At 43.2% G+C, this 24,016-nt stretch overlaps 1 pseudogene across 1 annotated transcript; it reads left to right on the top strand.

Annotated features, from left to right (window-relative positions):
- Nucleotides 1-8: 8 nt before the first annotated feature.
- Nucleotides 9-23,481, top strand: LOC311120995 (metabotropic glutamate receptor 7-like; annotated as a pseudogene). The gene is made up of 6 exons: nucleotides 9-115; nucleotides 1,721-1,875; nucleotides 4,354-4,491; nucleotides 7,134-7,338; nucleotides 12,678-12,813; nucleotides 22,551-23,481. The product of its transcript is annotated as a metabotropic glutamate receptor 7-like (transcript).
- The last annotated feature ends 535 nt before the right edge of the window (nucleotides 23,482-24,016 follow it).

Here is a 24,016-nt window from a genome sequence, read left to right as displayed (position 1 = left end):
CATTGAAAATTCCCCACAACCCCAAGCTGGAGGATTATGACAAAGCCATCCAACAACTGCTGGAAACGCCCCACTCCCGGGGAGTCATCATCTTTGCCAGTGAAGAAGACATACGGTGCGTAGAGCAGTACACAGCATCTAAATGCATTTGTGAACGCACTGGGTGTCTGAAACACAAACATGCCTCCAATAACACAAACAGAAAGGTGCCTGGGAGGGGAACTGAGAATATGGAATATCACAACAAAGCAGCAGAGATATTGTTTCATTTACAATGCCTCAAGGGATATGTCTCTGAGAGGAAAGAAATAGACGGATGGATGGATAGACAGACCATAGTAAGAGAAAAAGAAAGAGGGAGAGATGGAGAGTATATGAGGGAGAGAAAAAGGGAGAGAGACATAGAGCTCTTGAAATCATTTCACATCTTCTATACATCAATCAATGGAGGCTGCTGAGGGGAGGACGAATTATAGTAATGTCCAGAATGGAGTCAATGGAATGGTATCAACCACATGAGAACCAAATGTTTGATACCATTCCATTGACTCCATTCCAGACATTATTATGAGCCATCCTCCCTTCAGCAGCCTCCACTGACCTCAATGGATTTAAAACACAATGTAGCCTAAATATACATTTATATCAATATACACTACCATTCAAAACATTGGGGTCACTTAGAAATGTCCTTGTTTTCGAAAGAAACACCAGTCTCAACATCAACAGTGAAGAGACGACTCCGGGATGCTGACCTTCTAGGCAGAATTGCAAAGAAAAAGCCATATCTCAGACTGGCCAATAAAAAGAAAAGACTAAGATGGGCAGTCTGAGATATGGCTTTCTCTTTGCAACTCTGCCTAGAAGGTCAGCATCCCGGAGTCGCCTCTTCACTGTTGACGTTGAGACTGGTGTTTTGCGGGTACTATTTAATGAAGCTGCCAGTTGAGGACCTGTGAGGCGCCTGTTTCTCAAACTAGACACCCTAATGTATTTGTCCTCTTGCTCAGTTGTGCACCGGGGCCTCCCACTCCTCTTTCTATTCTGGTTAGAGCCAGTTTGTGCTGTTCTGTGAAGGGAGTAGTACACAGCGTTGTACGAGATCTTCAGTTTCTTGGCAATTTCTCGCATGGAATAGCCTTCATCTCTCAGAAGAAGAATAGACTGACGAGTTTCAGAAGAAAGTTATTTGTTTCTGGCCATTTTGAGCCTGTAATCGAACCCACAATTGCTGATGCTCCAGATACTCAACTAGTCTCAAGAAGGCCAGTTTTATTGCTTCTTTAATCAGCACAACAGTTTTCAGCTTTGCTAACATAATTGCAAAAGGGTTTTCTAATGATCAATTAGCCTTTTAAAATGATAAACTTGGAATAGCAAACACAACGTGGTTGCTGATAATGGGCCTCTGTACGCCTATGTAGATATTCCATAAAAAATCAGCCGTTTCCAGCTACAATAGCCATTTACAACATTAACAATGTCTACACTGTATTTCTGATCAATTTGATGTTATTTGAATGGACTAAAGAATTGCTTTTCTTTCGAAAACAAGGACATTTCTAAGTGACCCCAAACTTTTGAACGGTAGTGTAAATAGTACATAACTTCTGCCATATACTGATATGCATATTCATAGGTTGCTGTTTACCCCCCCATGATATTGGATTGCATGCGTCCCTTCTGCTTTCTCCTAATTCACACATGGTTGCCCTTGCAGGGGAGTTCTCAATGCCACCAAGAGAGCCAATCAGGTGGGCCATTTTCTGTGGATCGGGTCAGACAGTTGGGGGGCGAAGAGCAGCCCAATACACCAGTTAGAGGACGTGGCGGTGGGAGCAGTCACTATACTGCCCAAACGCTCATCTATTAAAGGTAGTGGTATATACACACACACACACACACACACACACACACACACACACGCACACACTGTTTTACCAGTCAGCAGTGACTTATTTAGCAGTTCCACTCAGTATCACTGTGATAATAGCCACTCATCATTACAATCTGGGGCCTAGGTGGAAAGTGAAGTGTGGGTTTTTGTAAAGCTTTTTTAAATTAGAGTGGACTAGACAGGACAACACATGGTCTGTTAAGAGCCAGCAGGCAAGATGAGTAAATTAAACCAGCATGCATCATTGACGCCCCTTTCAGAAGAAAATCAGCTGAGTCATTCAGTCATGATTAGTCATCATCTCTTGTCACAGTGCTTCTGATGATAAAACTGACTGTGTGAGAGAGCGGAAACCTGTGTAGAGATTTGGACCGTGAGTACGTCACAGCTGGAAATGATACATCAACCCAAACCCTGTCTTTGTGCTTGTTATCCATTCTTATTAATACTGCTTATCTAAAGAGTTCAATAAAAATTCATCAAAATATACAGTACATAGGCCACAGGTGAGGTGAGAAAACTGATTGGACTTATATAGAAACTTCACAGTAGGCTTTCTCATAAATTACAAATAAATGGCCAAAGAATAAAACGTATTACAGGGTACTGTCCTTCCAGGAAATACTGTAGCGTATAGACTTCACATACAAACCCCATTATTATAGTCCCACACAATAAAATCGGGGAGGGGACAGTGGATCGTCTCCATCCGTCCGTTCGTCCATTCTTACATGTTGACCACACCGCTCGCACGCATGCACCATCACGCGCATGTTGATTTTGTCCACCCACACCAGACGCGATCAGGACACGCAGGTTGAAATATCAAAAACAAACTCTGAAACAACTAAATTATATTAATTTCAGGACAGGTCGAAAAGTATTAAACATTTATGGCAATTTAGCTAGATAGCTTGCTGTTGCTAGCTAATTTGTCCTGGGATATAAACATTGGGTTGTTATTTTACCTGAAATGCACAAGGTCCTCTACTCGTACAATTCATCCACAGATAAAAGGGCAAACCAAGTTTGTTTCTAGTAATCTCTCCTCCTTCAGGCTTCTTCTTCTTCTTTGGACTTTATATGGCGGTTGGCAATCAACTTTAAGGTGCATTACCACCACCAACTGGACTGGAGTGTGGACCTCAGTTCATCTTTCAATCACCCACGTGGGTATATGCTCCTAAAAACCAATGAGGAGATGGGAGAGGCGGGACTTGCAGCGCGTCACACGTCACAAATAGAATCAAGTTCTATTTTAGCGCCTGGCTACGCAGACGCTCATTTATTTGCGCGAGCAGTTTTGATGCAATGATTGAATAACATGTATGTGTACATTTATTTTGCAACGTTTGCGCACGCGACACGGGCGGTGTGGTCAGCATGTTAAATTAGTCACATGCGATATCTCAGACAGCACTTGCCCGATTTTGATGAAACTTGGGTGAATGATGAGTCTTGCCATAGATATCGGGCATTTACAAAATTACACTGATTGGCCAAAGAAAGGAATAGTCATTAACTGAAATTTGTGAGTCTCACCAGAGAGGAAGAGGCGAAGCGATAAGGATAACTGGGCCCAAAATCTGTCTTCTCCAGCAAGTGGCGTTTTTTCATTTATTTCGCTCACAAAGTTTTTGTATGGAGGTCAATGAGAGAGTGTCAAATTTGGTCAATAAATTTTTTTATGGCTTATTTGCTATGTGTCGCTTATTTGATTGAATATATTTTTCGTAGCGCTTAGGTTGTTACGAGTGTACTGATAAGTAGGACACGTGACATCCTGGCAACTTTGAGAAAAATCGGAGTTGTGCCTATTTTTCACACACGTACCTGCCCTCTCATTGGCTAGAATGGTCCCACCTGATCTTGCCTCCTCCCGACTGCCTTCTGGTCTGGGTACCAGTCTCTTTAGCTAACGTTCCACTCCTTGCCACTCCTTGTCATTGCCAAAGAGTCTTTGGCACGTGACATGGAGTACAGGGAGGGGATTAGCTAAAGAGACTGGTACCCAGGCTAACTGCCTTCCATATTTAAGACATTTATTTTCATTGTTAGAGCGGCCACTTGAGTATATGGTCAATATAATGGATCATCTGTGGTAACACACGATAACTGAAATGTGTTAGTCACACGCGATATATCAATTGGCCCAAGGGGAGGGTGCTGCATCATTCGTGGAGGATGACATGTTTACTATTGCCTTGTTTATTATGCGTCCTGCTTTTTAATTTCCAAGATGAAAGCCCTGATTAAAGATCCATATGGTACACAGGAACTGCAGTGGTCAAAACTTGATGAAGAGCAGTTTATTTGTACTTTAGCTATGAGACTAATACAACAGCCAGTACAGCACAGCGCTGCAGCAACACTGCCCAAGTCATTTCCCCTAGGTAGGGTTCTGTTGGTAATTGGTGCGGATCTGAAGAATTCTCTTTTCTTTTTTGATTCTCCAGGGTTTGATGAATACTTCACCTCGCTCACCCTGGAGAATAATCGCCGGAACGTGTGGTTCGCCGAGTTCTGGGAGGAAAACTTTGACTGCAGGCTCCTTAGTTCCTCCAAAAGAGAAGACACCAGCAGGAAATGCACAGGTAGGTAGCCAACAGAGATTTGTTTGCTTATGTGGTTTTGTTTTTTCATCTGTTTGTTTGTGGGAGGGGTCATTACTATTGGCAGTGGTGCGCTATGAAAATAATACAGATGTAGGATCTTAATTTGATCGCCTGTTGCAGGTGAACCTTCCTGCAATGCAGGACATTTCAAACTTGTAGTATTTTTTAAGTTTAAAAAGGCTTCTGAAGTTTGTAATTTCCACTTAGAAATGTCAGACTTGATTTTCTCTTACGAAAAATGTATCAACCCCTACAGAAATGTCCATGAATTATAATCCACGTAATAATTCACACTTCCTGTTGCTGCATGATTATTTGTTATAGGTATCTTAAGATGATGGTAGTACACATCTTTACAAATGAGGACACTGAGGTGTAGGCCACTGGATCATGTAAATAGCTGGTCCTACTGGGATAGTAAAGTTGTGCCCAGCTGGGTAATGGCATCATGCCAGCAGTGCTAAGCTGTGATATGTATGCTAAGTAGGTAGTAGAGCAAACATGCATGCCATTTAGAGAGGTGCTGAGCAGAGGAACTGATGAAAATGATGAAAGTAAGTAAAGCTCTGCAAGTACAGTAACTCACTATTGATGCTCCCAAAGAGCTTTATTACTGACAATGTTTTGATCTCGCTGCAAACATTATTTGCAATGAGGTGTGTTGGGACTTGGGAGCATTGATAGTGTGGAAGTGTTACTTACTGTGGTGTTTACTATCTATCCTATAGGTATGCCAGCAAAGGGAGAAGATATACAATGTCACTGAGTCAATGCCAGTGACAGGGATTTATATATTTTATATGGCTTATGCCTGTGATGGACTGAAGGTCCTTGCACTCTCGCTGACCATACTGTAGCAGTTAGAGTGACAGGGAGTTGTTGGTATAATATCTTATAAATGCCGTATTTCATAATTTCTTTATGTGCCACATGCTGCAGATCCTTGCACTTAAGAAAGCACATAAAAAATGGATGTAGAATATCAACAAAGCGTTTAAGCATTGTACAAAGACACAAAAAGGTTGGTGTAGAGCTGCTTCCATTTCTCCTTTTTCCACATCTAACCAAGCCGATCCATATTTATGAATGTCAGGAACTAAGGGGAAGGTTCTTTTTTTGCATTCAAAGCTTTTGCATTCAATGCTCTACTCGCTGCTCTGGAAAACAAGAAAGGTTATGTGTGGGCTGAGATGTATGTTGAAAGGAGAGAAAGTGGAGAAAATGTCAACATTTATTACTTTTGACCTCCTTCAGCTTGTGCCAGTCTCCCACGTTGTAGTCATATTCGTCATGGTGACACAGCCTGCATTTTCCCTTCTTCTCAAGTTTGCAATTTGAACTGGGAGCCTTTATTTGGTACTTACATGTCAAAATCACACAGTAATCTCCTTGCACTCTAGAAGCTTTTCCCCACGGTGCTGTATAGCGCCCCATTCATCTGTTATTTTGTACTGTGTATTGATGAGCTGGTTTCCTGTTAATGCATCCTTGTTCATTACTGCCTGTGTCTTTCAAATGAATATATTCAGCATCCATATGCCATGCTTAATGATAGAACCTGTTCACATTAGCACGTTGAAAATGTGCAAAATACCTCAGTCAAAGGATCCCCACCTAAAGAAAGTGTGTGCGAGAGAGAGAAGAGATCCCCCACTAACCTGAAGCCATTCATTAGACATTCAGTCAGGGTATCACCAGTTCAATTAAAACGCCTTCAAAATAATCCATAGTGAAAGGGCAGAGACCGTAATAGAACATGGTGCTGCCAGCAGTGCTAGGAGATGCCTCTAGACCAGGGGTGTCAAACTCATTCCATGGAGGGCCTAGTGTCTGCTGGTTTTTGGTTTTTCCTTTCAATTAAGACCTAGACAACTAGGTGAGGGGAGTTCGTTACTAATTAGTAACCTTAATTCATCAATCAAGTACAAGGGAGGAGAGAAGACCCGCAGACACTCAGCCCTCCGTGGAATGAGTTTGACACATGCTCTAGAACAGGGTTCTTCAATTCCGGTCCTGGAGGGCCGAAACACTTCTGTTTTTTATTTCTACCTGGTAGTTAATTGCACTCACCTGGTGTCCCAGGTCTGAATTAGCCCCTGATTAGAAGGAGAGGATGAAAAACAGAGGTGTTTCGGCCCTCCAGGACCGGAATTGAAGAACCCTGCTCTAGAAGCTTGTCAAGGCCTTGAACACTCTTGAAATGGGACAAATGCAATACACATATGTAGGGCCTATAGCAGCCTGACTTCACTATGAAATATATGCATGTGTACATATGGTATTCATTTATACCTGGTTGGCTCCTCCTTGGCTAGCACTTCTTGGTTTACACTTCTACAACAGGACTCTGCAGGACTATGACCCATGCCGTGCTATATGAACAGGGTGACTCTAATTCACAGTGTGTGACTCTGTCCTTTTCTTGTCCTTTTTCTTTGGTCCTCTGTAGCTCAGTTGGTAGAGCATGGCACTTGCAACGCCAGGATAGTGGGTTCGATTCCCGGGACCACCCGTACGTAAAATGTCTGCACGCATGACTGTAAGTCGCTTTGGATAAAAGCGTCTGCTAAATGGCATGTATTACATATATCCTCTCCTCTCTCCACTGTCTCGTCCCTCAGGCCAGGAGCGGATCGGAATAGACTCCAAGTACGAGCAGGAGGGGAAGGTGCAGTTTGTGATAGACGCGGTGTACGCTATGGCTCACGCCCTCCACAACATGCAGAGAGACCTGTGTCCTGAGTACTCTGGCATCTGCCCTGTGATGGAGGCAGCCGATGGGAAGACTCTGCTCAAGTACATACGCAATGCCAGCTTCAACGGTCAGTACATTGGTTATCCCTGGACCTCATAAAAATATATGCAAAGTGACATTTTGCAAGGGTATTTTTATTTGAAGAAAAAAACTTCTGTTCCATTGTAATTTGTTATGTGCAAATAAAATACAATAAGGACAGGTGGGAGGTAAGATAGAAGCATCAAAAGCGAAAGGGTAGAGTGGATATTGCTCTAAATCCACGATTTTTCTCAGTCCACCAAATATGGCTGCATAATAGAACATGTCATTTCTGAACATGCAGAATGACTAGAGGCACTGGATTCTCCCATGTGTGATGTGTTGAGCAACAATTAATTAAACCTTATAAATTAAACTGCCAGCGGACCACATACTGTAAATTCTCCAATTGTCCAATTCTCTTCATGTCCGTTCTACTAAATCAAATTCTATGGAACAATAATTTCTCCATAGGAATAAATAAAGTTGATTGAATTTAGTTGAATTGAATGGAGGAATGTTTGGCATTTTTCCTATTTTGTTGCCTTACAACCTGGAATTAAAATTGATTTTTGGGGGGGTTGTATCATTTGATGTACACAACATGCCTACCACTTTGAAGATGCAAAATATTTTTTATTGTGAAACAAACAAGAAATAAGACGAAAAAACTGAAAACTTGAGCGTGCATAACTATTCAACCCCCAAAGTCAATACTTTGTAGAACCACCTTTTGCAGCAAATACAGCTGCAAGTCTCTTGGGGTATGTCTCTATAAGCTTGGCACATCTACCCACTGGGATTTCTGCCCATTCTTCAAGGCAAAACTGCTCCAGCTCCTTTAAGTTGAATGGGTTCCGCTGGTGGCCATTCCAAGACATTTAAATGTTTACCCTTAAACCACTCAAGTGTTGCTTTAGCATTATGCTTAGGGTCATTGTCCTGCTGGAAGGTGAACCTCCGTCCCAGTCTCAAATCTCTGGAAGACTGAAACAGGCTTCCTTCAAGAATTTCCCTGTATTTAGCGCCATCATTCCTTCAATTCTGACCAGTTTCTCAGTCCCTGCCGATGAAAAACATCCCCACAGCATGATGCTGCCACCACCATGCTTCACTGTGGGGATGGCATCCTCAGGGTGATGAGAGGTGTTGGGTTTGCGCCAGACATAGCATTTTCCTTGATGACCAAAAAGCTCAATTTTAGTCTCATCTGACCAGAGTACCTTCTTCCATATGTTTGGGGAGTCTCCCACATGCCTTTTGGTGAACACCAAACGTGTTTGTTTATTTTGTTCTTTAAGCAATGGCTTTTTTCTGGCCACTCTTCCGTAAAGCCCAGCTCTGTGGAGTGTACGGCTTAAAGTGGTCCTATGGACAGATTCTCCAACCTCCGCTCTGGAGCTTTACAGCTCCTTCAGGGTTATATTTGGTCTCTTTGTTGCCTCTCTGATTAATGCCCTCCTTGCCTGGTCCGTGAGTTTTGGTGGGTGGCCCTCTCTTGGCAGGTTTGTTGTGGTGCCATATTCTTTCCATTTTTTAATAATGGATTTAATGATGCTCCGTGGGATGTTCAAAGTTTCTGATATTTTTTTATAACCCAACCCTGATCTGTACTTCTCCACAACTTTGTCCCTGACCTGTTTGGAGAGCTCCTTGGTCTTCATGGTGCCGCTTGCTTGGTGGTGCCCCTTGCTTAGTGGTGTTGCAGACTCTGGGGCCTTTCAGAACAGGTGTATATATACTGAGATCATGTGGCAGATCATGTGACATTTAGATTGCACACAGGTGGACTTTATTTAACTAATTATGTGACTTCTGAAGGTAATTGGTTGCACCAGAACTTATTTAGCGGCTTCATAGCAAAGGGGGTGAAAACATATGCACGCACCACTTTTCCGTTATTTATTTTTTAGAATTTTTTGAAAGAAGTTATTTTTTTCATTTCACTTCACCAATTTGGACTATTTTGTGTATGTCCATTACATGAAATCCAAATAAAAATCCATTTAAATTACAGGTTATAATGGAACAAAATAGTAAAAACGCAAAGGGGGATGAATACTTTTGCAAGGCACTGTAAGTATGAGCAACCTTGCCTGGCAGAGGGTACATTGGTATTTCTCAAGTATGTGTTGTTTCTACATGGCATAACCATTTCTAGAAGAGACTTACGCAAGGTCTGAAGGCTAATATTTTATTTTGGTCTCAGAAAGAAGTTAGGAAAGCCTTTGTAGCTGCCAACTTCTCTCCAGTTGGTATTTATCGCAATTCATGCGGGGGCACAATTCATGCAAATGTACAATAATTAGCCTAAAGTGTTTCTCTCAGCATTCAGAAAAGGCGAACAAGCTGTTGTTGTATTTTGTTGCACTCTTTCTGAACCTATACAGTACCTGCTATGCACTTGCAATAACACTGTGACAGAGGAATGCTCGGCTCACTAAATTAGCCATTGCCCGGTCTACCCCGGCTGATGCAGTATTCAGATTCACTAACCCTTGTACTTGTAAGCCAACATAAGTACTCCCATAGCTTTGACAGCCATATCTCTTTGTTCTTTACTGCATCCTGTCTGGACTGTGTTTGTGTGTGCATGTGCACGTGCGAGTGTGCGTGTGTGTGCATGTTTGCGTGCGTGGGTGTGTGTGTTGTGTGCATGTTCGCATGTGTGCTTGTGCATGTGCATATGCATTTGTATGTGTCCATGTGTGTCGTCTTTGTTGCTCTCCCCACTTTGCTGGAGACACAGAGCTGAAGATAGTGAAAGAAGGAGAATAATTAAAAAGAGAAGCGCAGCAGTGGAGCCCCCAGTCCACCCACTCTGCTCGGCACAGCACAGCACAGCAGCAGTGCACTTTTGTCATGTCTTAGTTCAGAGCCCCATGCGAATGGATGAACCTTTCATCTCATACAGCGCTCTCACAAAGCTGTCTACACAGATCATTTTGTTCCCTTGCAAATAACGGGAAATGTAAAATAGAATGGAAGTTGTAATGGCTTTCAATCTGCAAGGAGAGCCACGCTGCTTAATTGTTTGCTTACTGACAGACTGTGTGTTTGTGTGTGTGTGTGTGTGTGTGTGATTCTTTGTATTTCCATGGGCGTAGAACAAGACAGTCTTGTAGTCCTGTCATTCTACTGCTTACAGTGTACTATGTCAACACCTTGTCAACAACTAGATACAGTATGTCAACAACTCTATTCTCTGTCTGTTGGAAGAAGAAGTGACAGATTGTTGACTACCACCGCTGTGTTTGTGTGTGTTTTCGTTTCAGTTTCATAGTAAAGAGGATTCTGCCGTTCTGCAGCCATATGTTTAGTACAAGTATTGGAAGTGTAACACTTTACATGAGCCTGTTGTCTTAAGGGCTACATAGTCATATCATAATACTGACACAACTGATGTCCTTAACATTCATGACAGCTGATGTTATCTTACGACAACTGACAACAAATTGTCTTGACACAAACCATTGTTTATCTGCAAAATGTCCAGTAATAAAGCTGGTCAACTGGCTTCCCCAATATACTGTATGTGAGGGTGGAAAGGATGTAAAGTGTTCAAGTCAGGTATTGTTATGTTCAATGCATCGACGTTAGTGGTCCTGCTAGTCTCTTGTTTATTACACACAGTTCAGATAGGGCAGAATGTGTACCTAGTCAGCCTATTCATATTCTGCACACACAGAGTGAAAGTTGTTTCAGTGACTTCACCTGCGTTATTCAGGGTATTAACTCCCCTCTTCTGAACCCAATTGAGCTCTTCTAATACACCTTGCAGACCATTAACACCACCATTTCAAAAGCTGTTGAAGGAAGTGAATAGTGTATGACTAATACACTGGAAACTTATGGAAATAACTTAAGCAACTTATTGACTTTGATGGTCATACAAACTTTGAGTGTTGGATTGGGTCCTCCCATGAGAGTTCTGCATCCTTTAGGTCTCTTCCTGTATGTATGGTGCATCTAAATGAGCTTGTTTTACTTCCTGTCATCTCTCTGCTTGCTGTATGAGGGGAGATTTTTGTATTGATCTTTAGTAGAATGTTCAATGACAAATGTCCTTGGGAAAAAAAACTGACGTCTAGCCAGCTGACAGTCCCCTACTGACAGAAATTAAAAGGAAAGGTGTGCAGCATTGGGGTACAGCCTGTATCTCACAAAGACAATGTCCTACACAAAACACAAAGGCAACATGTCCCCCAAAAACATTTTAGACAGGTGTTATTCGTCCTTTTCCTTAAACACATTTTATAGAGCTATTGCTGCAGTCAATTCCCATGCCACATCTGATCTGAGTCCCCCTGTCCTATTTAAAAAATGGTATCTCCTATGCCTTTGAATTATTGTATTCACTGCCAAGGTTAACTCACTGTTAAACTGCAGGAGTAATACAGTCTCTCTCACAATGGCTGGATGAGGGCCATCGACCTTACTGTGTGTTGTATGTCACATCAAAAGAGACACTTAATTCTCAGGGAGCTCTTTATTATGGCGAGGTCTTAACACACAGAAACATACAGATGTATACACGCATGCACACACGTACACAAACACACACATGCACGCACACACGTACACAAACACACACGAGCACGCACACATGCGCACGCACACTTCATCCAAATCAGACCATGGATGTCATTTCTCCAAAAGCGTGTTTCAGGTGTCCAGAACCTTCAGTAAGCTAATTAGCCAAATCTGCGATCCTGTGCTTGAGACAGGCTGCTACAAATTGGGACCAGATGGGGACCCAATGATTCTTTGACTGACCTATTTATCCCTTCATTTCCTGTACACCATGTGTGATTGAGAAGGTTTGCTTTTGTCCTGAGGAAATGTGCATCCGTCTTGTAGAACGGCCACCATACGATATTCCTAATGCACAGCTGTGATAACCTACAGCTGCACACCGCTCCAATGATGCTGCACATCTAATGGTGTATCACACAGATCTGATGCTGAAGTGCTCAGATTTGAAATGTAGGGCTGTGGTGTGGTGTTGGCTAGCCTCAGCACATGCTCTTTCACAGGGAACACAGGTGAGGTCTACAGCACAGCAGAGCCATCATCAGTCCGTAGGGAGCTAGCTGACCTTGCTAGCGTTATAATGAGGGGACAGGATATCGGCCATGGTCATTATGAATAGGCCATCAGCACATGAACACACCCTGTGGTCCTCGTTGCCCATGGAACAAGGGACGCTAGGTTAAATGTCAATGTTTCTCTCACTGGGATTTATGTACTGTTGGCCCAGTGGGCTGAAGACTAACCCCAGGGCTTTATTAGTCTTAACTGAAAATGTGCGTAATTCAATTCTTCACACAAATATCTACTCAATATAAACACTTTCTGTTATTCCTTCCTTCTCTCTCGCTGCAGGGAGTGCAGGCACGTCAGTTATGTTTAATAAAAATGGTGACGCCCCGGGACGCTACGACCTGTTCCAGTTTCAGATGACCAACTCCAGTGTTCCTGAATACAGGCCCATCGGACAGTGGGTGGAGACTCTCCAACTCAGGGTAAGGTTATGGCCTGTAATCAGGGCTAGGGTCAAGGACACATGGTCAGAACAAAATAATGGCCTTATTTTATTATATTTATGATCTGTAGTGATACATTTAATACATTTTAGAGAAATGTAAGTACAAACCGGGCACTTGTTGATTGAGGGGATTCCCCACTAACTAGTACTAATTATTACAATAACTTGTTAAGGAAGAGCAATGTAAAATCTAATTGAGGAGTTAGCCTGTAGGCCTGACTGTTGCTCTTGCTTTTTGGCAAGACGACGACAAGTTGAAATATCTTTGTCAAGAAATATTGAGACGTGACCTTGATGATATCATTTCTGATGAAGATATGAATCAAAATGGGTGTGTCAAAATGCATCTTAAATCCCTACTGAAACCAACAAACCCAACAAACCACCCCTCCTCCTAAAAAAAGAAAGAAAGAAAGAAAAAATAAACAACTACAGCAGCCCTATCAGTCCAAGGTGACAAATCTTGCTTTGTGGTCTCCGTGGCAACAGTGGTGTTGTTCTCATTACAGTATATAACCAGGAGCTGTTCAAGGGAGCACCATTGTCCACATAACAAATCACAGCGCCCAGCCCCTGCACAGATAACTGATAGCAGATCATAATCTAATGAGAAAACACATTTGTCATACAGGTACACGTGAGGTACAGGAATACGCACACACACACACACACACACACACACACACACACACACACACACACAGTAGTCATTGTAGGTATTGGCATGCACTAAGGTATTGACCAGAAAAAATGAGTAGATTTGAAGACGGTGGGTTTCTGAATCTTTTTTTGTGAGAATCTGTGGTTGTGTAAGATCTTTTATGTGATTATTATCAGAGCAATTAATACATTCATTCCAAAGGTGCAAAGGTTTTTGGGAGACAGAGATATGGGAGAAATTATATAAGTTGTGATGTGAGATGCTAGATAAAGAGTTGTTCTAGATGACTTGTACTGATAAGTCCAACCCGTTTCTGACCTTAAGGTTAAACTAATATTGTCGACAAAACGCAATGCCAAACTCCTGAGTGGCCCAGTGGTCTAAGGCACTGCATCGCAGTGCTTACTGTGCCACTAGAGATCCTGGTTCGAATCCAGGCTCTGTCGCAGCCGGCCGCGACCGGGAGACTCATGGGCGGTGCACAATTGGCCCAGCGTCGTCCAGGGTAGGGGAGGGAAATGGCCCGCAGGGATGTAGCTCAGTTGATAGAGCATGGCGTTTGCAACGCCAGGGTTGTGGGTTCGATTCCCATAGGGGGCCAGTATAAAAAAAAAACATTAAAATAAAAAATATATTCACTAACTGTAAGTCGCTCTGGATAAGAGTGTCTGCTAAATGACTAAAATGTAAATGTAAATAAATCTTCTGGAGTGTTAAGGCTTAGTATCTTTTAAGTACTATAATTCAGTGGCCTTCTCTAAATTCTCTGTAGTCGACTTTACATTTATATGACAATATAACGATCCTGAAGAGATAGTCCCCCTCTAAGACGGCTGTAAAATTGGCATTTTAAGGCGGTAAATCAGATTCTCAAATTTTTCATAACTCTCTGGCTTTTCATTACATAAAAAAAATCAACGACTGTCTCCATGGTGATATCAACTACTCTTGAGTACAGAATAGGACAGATTAAAGTGTATTGTTTTATTTTACTTATTCTTAGCAATCTTACGAGTGGAACTACTTAAGCAAATGGATGAAACATATATTGTGTTCTCCACGGCAACAACTCAGTGGAAGTTATACAGTTGAAGTCGGAAGTTTACATACACTTAGGTTGGAGTCATTAATACTCGTTTTTCAACCACTCCACAAATTTCTTGTTAACAAACTATAGTTTTGGCAAGTCGGTTAGGACATTTACTTTGTGCATGACACAAGTAATTTTTCCAACAATTGTTTACAGACAGATTATTTCACTTATAATTCACTGTATCACAATTCCAGTGGGTCAGAAGTTTACATACACTAAGTTGACTGTGCCTTTAAACAGCTTGGAAAATTCCAGAAAATGATGTCATGGCTTTAGAAGCTTCTGAGTCAATTGGAGGTCTACCTGTGGATGTATTTCAAGGCCTTCCTTCAAACTCAGTGCCTCTTTGCTTGACATCCTGGGAAAATCTAAAGAAATCAGCCAAGACCTCAGAAAAATTATTGTAGACCTCCACAAGTCTGGTTCACCCTTGGGAGCAATTTCCAAACGCCTGAAGGTACCACGTTCATCTGTACAAACAATAGTACACAAGAATAAACACCATGGGACCACGCAGCCGTCATACCGCTCAGGAAGGAGACACGTTCTGTCTCCTAGAGATGAACGTACTTTGGTGCGAAAAGTGCAAATCAATCCCAGAACAACAGCAAAGGACCTTGTGAAGATGCTGGAGGAAACAGGTACAAAAGTATCTATATCCACAGTAAAACGAGTCCTATATCAACATAACCTGAAAGGCACTCAGCAGGCAAGAAGCAACTGCACCAAAACCACCATAAAAAAGCCAGACTATGGTTTGCAACTGCACATGGGGACAAAGATCGTACTTTTTGGAGAAATGTCCTCTGGTCTAATGAAACAAAAATAGAACTGTTTGGCCATAATGACCATTGTTATGTTTGGAGGAAAAATGGGGTAGCTTGCAAGCCGAAGAACACCATCCCAACCGTGAAGCACGGGGGTGGCAGCATCATGCTGTGGGGGTGCTTTGCTGCAGGAGGTGCACTTCACAAAATAGATGGCATCATGAGGAAGGAAAATTATGTGGATATATTGAAGCAACATCTCAAGACATCAGTCAGGTGATGCAAGCAATGACCCCAAGCATACTTCCAAAGTTGTGGCAAAATGGCTTAAGGACAACAAAGTCAGGGTATTGGAGTGGCCATCACAAAGCCCTGACCTCAATCCTATAGAAAATTTGTGGGCAGAACTGAAAAAGCGTGTGCGAGAGGGAGGCCTACAAACCTGACTCAGTTACACCAGCTCTGTCAGGAGGAATGGGCCAAATTTCACCCAACTTATTGTGGGAAGCTTGTGGAAGGCTCCCCGAAACGTTTGACCCAAGTTAAACAATTTTAAAGGCAGTGCTCCAAATACTAATTGAGTGTACAGTCGTGGTCAAAAGTTTTGAGAATGACACAAATAATAATTTTCACAAAGTCTGCTGCCTCAGTTTTGATGATGGCAATTTGCATATACTACAGAATTATTGCAAAGTCCCTCTTTGCCATGAAAATGAACTTAATCCCAAAAAAACATTTCCACTGCCACAAAAGGACCAGCTGCCATCATGTCAGTGATTCTCTCGTTAACACAGGTGAGAGTGTTGATGAGGACAAGGCTGGAGATCACTCTGTCATGTTGATTGAGTTAGAATAACAGACTGGAAGCTTTAAAAGGAGGGTGGTGCTTAAAATCATTGTTCTTCCTCTGTTAACCATGGTTACCTGCAAGGAAACATGTGCCGTCATCATTGCTTTGCACAAAAAGGGCTTCACAGGCAAGGATATTGCTGCTAGTAAGATTGTACCTAAATCAACCATTTATCGGATCATCAAGAACTTCAAGGAGAGAGGTTAAATTGTTGTGAAGAAGGCGTCAGGGTGCCCAAGAAAGTCCAGCAAGTCCCAGGACCGTCTCCTAAAGTTGATTCAGCTGCGGGATCGGGGCACCACCAGTACAGAGCTTGCTCAGGAATGGCAGCAGGCAGGTGTGAGTGCATCTGCACGCACAGTAAGGCGAAGACTTTTGGAGGATGGCCTGGTGTCATGAAGGGCAGCAAAGAAGCCACTTCTCTCCAGGAAAAACATCAGGGACAGACTGATATTCTGCAAAAGGTACAGGGATTGGACTGCTGAGGACTGGGGTAAAGTCATTTTCTCTGATGAATCCCCTTTCCGATTGTTTGGGGCATCCGGAAAACACCTTGTCCAGAGAAGACAAGGTGAGCGCTACCATCAGTCCTGTGTCATGCCAACAGTAAAGCATCCTGAGACCATTCATGTGTGGGGTTGCTTCTCGGCCAAGGGAGTGGGCTCACTCACAATTTTGCCTAAGAACACAGCCATGAATAAAGAACGGTACCAACACATCCTCCGATAGCAACTTCTCCCAACCATCCAAGAACAGTTTGGTGATGACCAATGCCTTTTCCATCATGATGGAGCACCTTGCCATAAGGCAAAAGTGATAACTAAGTGGCTCGGGGAACAAAACATCAACATTTTGGGTCCATGGCCAAGAAACTCCCCAGAACTTAATCCCATTGAGAACTTGTGATCGATCCTCAAGAGGCGGGTGGACAAACAAAAACCAACACATTCTGACAAACTCCAAGCATTGATTATGCAAGAATGGGCTGCCGTCAGTCAGGATGTGGCCCAGAAGTTAATTGACAGCATGCCAGGGTGGATTGCAGAGGTCTTGAAAAAGAAGGGTCAACACTGCAAATATTGACTCTTTGCATAAACTTAATGTAATTGTCAAAAAAAGCCTTTGACCCTTATGGAATGCTTGTAATTATACTTCAGTATACCATAGTAACATCTGACAAAAATATCTCATAACACTGAAGCAGCGAACTTTGTGAAGACTAATATTTGTGTCGTTCTCAAAACTTTTGACCACGACTGTATGTAAACTTCTGACCCACTGGGAATGTGACGAACTAAATAAAAGCTGAAATAAATCATTCTCTCTACTATTATTCTGACATTTCACATTCTTAAAATAAAGTGGTGATCCTAACTGACATAAGACAGGGAATTTTTACTAGGATTTAATGTCAGGAATTGTGAAAAACTGAGTTGAAATGTATTTGGCTAAGGTGTATGTAAACTTCCGACTTCAACTCTAGGTGTGAAAATTACTAACACCACTGTTTTCAATATCTTTCAATACCTCATCTTGCGAGGTTAACAGCACTGAGCCTTTTTCTAAAATGTGACCGACCGCCTTGATTCGGTTTTATGTAGCAACATTTGAAATTGTGTTTTTTACAATGGATAAAAGCAGAGACACAGTGCTACAACATGGTATATCATACTCTAAATTTAAGGGAACAATGGGAAAGTAATTCTGCTTTGAAAGTTGATAAACATGTAATCTCACTTTTGAGAAAATGGCCTTTGAATGTTTTGGTACCTACTGAAGAGCTCTTCTTTGTCTACACCCATTTCAGCATCATTCACACCCTCTTAAGCTTTAGCCCCACCCATGTTGTTTCGCTCTCGGAGCGTTCAGAGCGCACACTTGACACTCTGGCCGATGAGTAGGGTTGATCCGAGTGTTCTGACCTCACAACAGCAGTCAAGCACCCAAGCTAACTGGCTAACATTGGCTTGCTTGCTAGCTACTTCCAGACACAAAATGTGGATTATGGTTCATTGTTTACCTCTGGATAACATGAAAACAGCCTAACCAGCTCTGCTAGGGCGAGTAAAATGGTCAGTGGGGTGTTCTTTCATTAAATGGTCAGTGGGGTGTTCTCTCATTAAATGAGAAAACACCCCACTCCACTGACCATTTTACTCACCCTAGCAGAGCTGGTTAGGCTGTTTTCATGTTATCCAGAGCGTTGGTGACTGTAACTGTGCTGCTGGCAACAATTTAATTATGCTTTTTTGCCAACGTTTACTGACACCGGTCATATTCAACAGGTGTTGTGCGTTCGTAAATTCATCAGTTATTCTGCGCTCTGGCATACTCAGACTGAATTTACAAAAGCACCTGCAATGGTTACTTGCATAGTGGAGTCTTTTGTTAAGACATGTAGCTAGCTAGCTAGCTAGGTAAACAATGATCCATAATCCCAACTCATGACGTTACTACCCTGTATGAATCTGCAGGTAGCTAACCAACCAGGTTCAATGTTAGCTAGCTAACATTAGGCTCTAACTAGCCAAGCAAATGGCTCTGAGATATGAATAACAAGATCATACACGTAATGTTAGCTAGCGTGCCAGCCAGCTAACACTAGCTAGCTAGTTAAACAATGTACCATAATCCCAACTCATGACTTTACTACCCTGCATGGATCTGCAGGTAGCTAACCAAGCAGGTTCAATGTTAGCAAGCAAATGGCACTGAGATATGAATAATAAGATCATATACAGTGAGGGAAAAAAGTATTTGATCACCTGCTGATTTTGTACGTTTGCCCACTGACAAAGACATGATCAGTCTATAATTTTAATGGTAGGTTTATTTGAACAGTGAGAGACAGAATAACAACAACAAAATCCAGAAAAATGCATGTAAAAAATGTTATAAATTGATTTGCATTTTAATGAGGGAAATAAGTATTTGACCCCTCTGCAAAACATGATTTAGTACTTGGTGGCAAAACCCTTGTTGGCAATCACAGAGGTCAGACGTTTCTTGTAGTTGGCCACCAGGTTTGCACACATCTCAGGAGGGATTTTGTCCCACTCCTCTTTGCAGATCTTCTCCAAGTCATTAAGGTTTCGAGCCTGACATTTGGCAACTCGAACCTTCAGCTCCCTCCACAGATTTTCTATGGGATTAAGGTCTGGAGACTGGCTAGGCCACTCCAGGACCTTAATGTGCTTCTTCTTGAGCCACTCCTTTGTTGCCTTGGCCGTATGTTTTGGGTCATTGTCATGCTGGAATACCCATCCACGACCCATTTTCAATGCCCTGGCTGAGGGAAGGAGGTTCTCACCCAAGATTTGACGGTACATGGCCCCGTCCATCGTCCCTTTGATGCAGTGAAGTTGTCCTGTCCCCTTAGCAGAAAAACACCCCCAAAGCACAATGTTTCCACTTCCATGTTTGACGGTGGGGATGGTGTTCTTGGGGTCATAGGCAGCATTCCTTCTCCTCCAAACACGGCGAGTTGAGTTGATGCCAAAGAGCTTGATTTTGGTCTCATCTGACCACAACACTTTCACCCAGTTCTCCTCTGAATCATTCAGATGTTCATTGGCAAACTTCAGACGGGCCTGTATATGTGCTTTCTTGAGCAGGGGGACCTTGCGGGCACTGCAGGATTTCAGTCCTTCACAGCGTAGTGTGTTACCAATTGTTTTCTTGGTGACTATGGTCCCAGCTGCCTTGAGATCATTGACAAGCTCCTCCCGTGTAGTTCTGGGCTGATTCCTCACCGTTCTCATGATCATTGCAACTCCACGAGGTGAGATCTTGCATGGAGCCTCAGGCTGAGGGAGATTGACAGTTCTTTTGTGTTTCTTCCATTTGCGAATAATCGCACCAACTGTTGTCACCTTCTCACCAAGGTGCTTGGCGATGGTCTTGTAGCCCATTCCAGCCTTGTGTAGGTCTACAATCTTGTCCCTGACATCCTTGGAGAGCTCTTTGGTTTTGGCCATGGTGTAGAGTTTGGAATCTGATTGATTGATTGCTTCTGTGGACAGGTGTCTTTTATAAAAGTAACAAACTGAGATTAGGAGCACTCCCTTTAAGAGTGTGCTCCTAATCTCAGCTCGTTACCTGTATAACAGACACCTGGGAGCCAGAAATCTTTCTGATTGAGAGGGGGTCAAATACTTATTTCCCTCATTAAAATGCAAATCAATTTATAACATTTTTTACATGTGTTTCTCTGGATTTTGTTGTTGTTATTCTGTCTCTCACTGTTCAAATAAACCTACCATTAAAATTATAGACTGATCATTTCTTTGTCAGTGGGCAAACGTACAAAATCAGCAGGGGATCAAATACTTTTTTCCCTCACTGTACGTAACTTGAAATGAAACCACTTTCTGTCAAAATTAGAAACATGTAATATCTGAAAATGTAGCTAGCTAGACTATCTTACCCGTATACATCATGCATGATGGATGTGTCTCCCTGTCACGGATGCCATTAGTTTGAAGATGTAATCCGGAGACAGGTGTTTTCTCCATCTCTTTAGCTATCATACTCTAATTCCACTGATTTCAAAACTCGATCCTTCAGAAGGTGGAGAGCAACACTTATGCAGCTCCACTACACGATGTTGGACAAGATTACCTATACATACTGACCACCTCAAATAGACAGAAGCGTGCTATATGGCGTACCAATCCAAACTCCTCTCTCGGCATGTCCAGCCCACTCATTATCTCAGCCAATCATGGCTAGTGGGAAGGTTGCTGTCTTTTTCTGTGTCTTAACCGACTAGGCTTGTAATTTAACAATTTTATTCATATTTACAGATGGCATACAAGTTTGTTATTAAGGCATATGAAAGTTCACATGTTCCAGAAGGCATTTCTGCCAAAAAAAACGCATTTAGATAAAAAAAAACAAAAAAAGGTTTACGTTCAAATGGCTCTCCCGTAAAGTAGAAATGAGTCACACATGTTTTATGAGTTGGAGAACACATTGGGAGGGATCCATACAGAATCCTTCCAGATCCTTGATATCCTGCTTCTGCGCTTATGGACTACCCTCTTCAATTCAAACCACAGGTTTTCAATTGGTTTCAAGTTCGGAGACTGAGCTCTTTGGCCACTCTCTTTTGCCACGCACACCAGTGGTGAGAATGCATGAGCAGAAAATAACCCCATACCTACTGTAAAATATGGAGGTGGATCTTTGATGTTATGGGAGTTTTTTGCCAACAACCTGGTTGCCTCTGCCAGGAGGCTGAAACTTGGCAATGAGTGAATCTTCCAGCAAGACAATAACCCCAAGCACACATCAAAATCCACAAAGAAATTGTTAATTGGCCACAAAATCAACATTTTGCAATGGCCATCTCAGTCTATGGACTTGAAACCAATTGAAAACATGTGCAGATGAAGGATATCAAGGATCTGGAAGGATCCTGGGTAACCCTTTTTTTGGATAGTCCACCTGTAGATGCTCTAAAAAACGATCAGTAACATTTCAACTATCTACTAACCCTATCCCTAACCCTAACCTTAACCCTTATCCTAACCCTTATTCTAAACCTAACCCTAACCGTAACCTTAGCAAGCAGTTGCTTATCAAAAGATAGTTTGTTGATAGCATGACCATCACTACAGATGGACTATCCGGACTATCCAAATAAAGTGTGACCGGATTCTGCATGGAGGAATAGTCTAATGTGTTCTCCAACTCATAAAACATTTTACAAAAAGGCTCAGTGCCATAATCCTCGCAAGGTGAGGCACTGAAAGGTATTGAAAACAGAGGTGTCAATCATTTGTGAGAAATATTTGTATTACTTGTTAAACAAAATCTCTTTCTCTGAGCAATTGCATTAGTATAAAATAATCAAATGTCCCCATTTATTTGAGTATACAATGTAGCTCAGTATTTGAATGATTTATTTTATCAAGGGTGTCAATAATTTCGGACCCCACCGTATCTCATCCTGTATGCACACGCCCAGTCCAGGCCCATTTGCCTGTCAGGTAGATGCAAAAGACTTCATCACTATCGACTAACCCTCGTATCTGAAGTGCTACCTTCACTGCTTGTCCCACGGTCTGTGGTCTCTCTCTCTCTCTCTCTCTCTCTCTCTCTCTCTCTCTCTCTCTCTCTCTCTCTCTCTCTCTCTCTCTCTCTCTCTCTCTCTCTCTCTCTCTCTCTCTCTCTCTCTCTCCTCTCCCTCTCCCTCTCTCTCTCTCTCTCTCTCTCTCTCTCTCTCTCTCTCTCTCTCTCTCTCTCTCTCTCTCTCTCTCTCTCTCTCTCTCTCTCTCTCTCTCTCTCTCTCTCTCTCTCTCTCTCTCTCTCTCTCTCTCTCTCTCTCTCTCTCTCTCAGCTGGAGGAGCTGCAGTGGCCAGAGGGGGAGCAGGAGGTCCCTATCTCCGTGTGCAGTCTGCCCTGTAAGACAGGTGAGAGGAAGAAGAGGGTGAAGGGCATGCCATGCTGCTGGCACTGTGAGCTGTGTGATGGTTACCAGTACCAGTACGATGAGACCTCATGCCGCCTGTGCTCTTACGACATGAGGCCCAACCCCAACCGGACGGAGTGCCAACCTATCCCCATCGTCAAGCTGGAGTGGCACTCCCCCTGGGCCGTCATTCCCGTGTTCCTCGCCATGCTAGGCATCATCGCCACCATCTTTGTCATGGCAACGTTCATACGCTACAACGACACGCCCATTGTGCGTGCGTCGGGCCGCGAGCTGAGTTACGTGCTGCTGACGGGCATCTTCCTGTGTTACATTATCACCTTCCTGATGATTGCCAAGCCTGACGTGGGCGTGTGCTCCTTCCGGAGGATCTTCCTGGGCCTGGGGATGTGCATCAGCTACGCCGCGCTGCTCACCAAGACCAACCGACCGGATCTTTGAACAGGGGAAGCAGACAGTGACCGCCCCGCGCTTCATCAGCCCCACCTCCCAGATCGCCATCACCTCCTCCCTCATCTGTCTGCAGCTGCTGGGCGTGCTCGTCTGGTTCGCCGTTGACCCGCCCAACACCATCATCGACTACGACGAGCAGAAGACCATGAACCCCAACCTGGCGCGTGGCGTGCTGAAGTGTGACATCACAGACCTGCAGATGATCTGTTCGCTGGGCTACAGCATCCTGCTGATGGTCACATGTACCATCTACGCCATCAAGACCCGCGACGTGCCAGAGGACTTCAATGAGGCCAAGCCCATCGGCTTCACCATGTACACCACCTGTATCGTCTGGCTGGCCTTCATCCCCATCTTCTTTGGCACAGCCCAGTCTGCAGAGAAGGTGAGTCATCCCTCTCCCACACTCACTCACTCACTCACTCCCTCTCTCCCCCCCCTCTCCCTCCCCCTCCCTCTCTCCCTCCCCCTCTCTCTCTCTCTCTCTCTCCCACCCCCTGCGCTGCTTCTACTCCTTCCAGCTTGTGTTTTATCTCATGCAAACACACACACTGATATAGACACACACTGACATAGACACACACTGACATAGACACACACTGACATAGACACACACTGACATAGACACGCACTGACATAGACACGCACTGACATAGACACGCACTGACATAGACACGCACTGACATAGACACGCACTGACATAGACACACACTGACATAGACACACACTGACATAGACACACACTGACATAGACACGCACTGACATAGACACGCACTGACATAGACACGCACTGACATAGACACACACTGACATAGACACACACTGACATAGACACACACTGACATAGACACACACTGACATAGACACGCACTGACATAGACACACACTTAGAGACGCAAAAACAGATACACACATAAGG

The sequence above is a fragment of the Coregonus lavaretus genome, assembly GCF_964263955.1.
Source record: "Coregonus lavaretus genome assembly, contig: HAP1_SCAFFOLD_5893, whole genome shotgun sequence".
Classification (NCBI taxonomy): domain Eukaryota; kingdom Metazoa; phylum Chordata; class Actinopteri; order Salmoniformes; family Salmonidae; genus Coregonus; species Coregonus lavaretus.
This window is presented reverse-complemented; position numbering and strand designations above follow the sequence as displayed.